Genomic DNA, 1,806 nt, shown 5'->3' on the forward strand with positions numbered 1-1,806 from the left:
CCCCCACCCCCAGCTGCCCCCTCACACCCACCCCCTTTTTACTGTTGATTTTATACTCGCCCTGCCACTGAGTGCCTTGAATAAATGTGAAGGAACCGACAGAATCAGCTGGAATAAAAGCTGGTGAAAGAAACCTGTCCCTGTGCCATGTCCGTCCCCCATGGCTGTGACATTCCTGGTGGAAGCTGCACCGGGATGGGGCTGCCTGGGGCCAGAGGGGTCAGCAGGAGGGTCCCCGAGCCCTGCTCAGCACCTGGGGGCTCTGCAACCCAGGGCTCCACATCCCAAGTCTTTACAACCTGGGCTCAGCATCCTGGGGTCCGTGTCCCAGACCTTCACACCCTGAGAGTGTCTCCCTATCCTGGATTTCCCACGTCTGGGTCTCCTACATCTCAGCTCTCCATATCCAAACCTCTGGCATCCTGGGGGCTTTACATCCCAGCTCTCCAACACCTCTTGTTCACATGCCAGGTCTCCGGCATTCCAGTTTGCCACAGCCTGGGTCTCCTACATCCCAGGTGTCTCAAATCCCAGATCTCAGCACAGTGAGTCCCCTCATCACTACTCTCCCACACTCTGGCTATCCCATGTCCTATCAGAATATTTGGGGTCTCCACACTCCAGTGTCCCTATTCTGGGATGCTGCACCCCAGAAAAACAAGTACACACACCCACCCCTTTCAGATCAGAGGGCAAATAGGGGCTTCATGGGCAAGAACTCGCCCCAGCGGTGCAGCCCCTTGAGGCCCAGCCCTGCCCCCCCGTGCTCCCCCTTCCTTCCACCCCATTGTTTGAGGGGCCGCAGCCTCGCTGGGGGGCTGAAGAGGGGGTGGGTTGGGGTCCTGGTGCCATTTGGCCCTGGCTGGCCCCGTGTCCCCTGTGCCCTCCATGCCCCCGGGTCTTGGGCAGGACTGGCCCTACATGGCCGAGGTCAGGCCCACGGCTTCGATGTTCCCTGCTCCGTCAAATCCCACTAATCCCCCCTGAGTCATCCCGCAGGCAGACGGTGACCTGGGAGGAATCCTGCAGCTGCGAGGCCCCTCTGCGAGCTCGGGGGGCTCCACGTGCCCCCTCTGAGCTCCTGCCCACCCCCTCTGCTCCAGCAGTCTCGGGTGTGATGAGTTTGGCAGGTCTCAGGCAGATACCGGGGATCAATTCCTGATCCCGGCGATCAATTCCTCCTGTCCTTTTTAAAAACAAACCTGGGGGGTGTGAGGCTTTTCCAGCCGAAGCGTGGCTCCAGGGGAAGAAGCCCCTCGAGGAGCATCCCCGGCCCCCTCCCCTCTCCTGTGGCCTCGCCACGGTGACTTTCACTTCCCGAAAAGCCACCCGAGCAGGGGCTGGAGGCTGCGGGAGCACCACGGCGCTGGGATGGGGTGCGGGGTGTCCTTCCCTGTGTGGGGGTGCTCGGTGAGCCCCCAGCCCCCCTTGGCACAGCCCCGGGGCTGATCCCAGCCCCTTCCCGGGGGTGTCGGTGCTGCAGCCCCGGATCCCTCGCAGGGCGCGTGAGTCAAAGCGCATTTTCTGTTTATAGTTGCGCGGGGAGGGGAGTATTTTTACAGCGTGAGTCACCGCGCGTGTGGCTGCGAGCGGAAAACCATCGGGAAGGGAGGGAGGCGGGGAAGGACGGAGGTGGGGAAGCACCCACCCAACCCACTCCTGAACCCGCGCCACCCTCCCCACGGCTCCCGCTCGCCTCGGCCCCGGGGGAGGAGCCCGGCGAAGCCTTAACGCGCAGGGACGCGGATCCTCTGCAGCAGCGGAAGGGAGGCGGCCCCAGCAGCAGAACCCCGGCCATTCGCGAGC

The sequence above is a fragment of the Corvus brachyrhynchos genome, unplaced genomic scaffold, assembly GCF_000691975.1.
Source record: "Corvus brachyrhynchos isolate BGI_N302 unplaced genomic scaffold, ASM69197v1 scaffold99, whole genome shotgun sequence".
Classification (NCBI taxonomy): Eukaryota; Metazoa; Chordata; class Aves; order Passeriformes; family Corvidae; genus Corvus; species Corvus brachyrhynchos.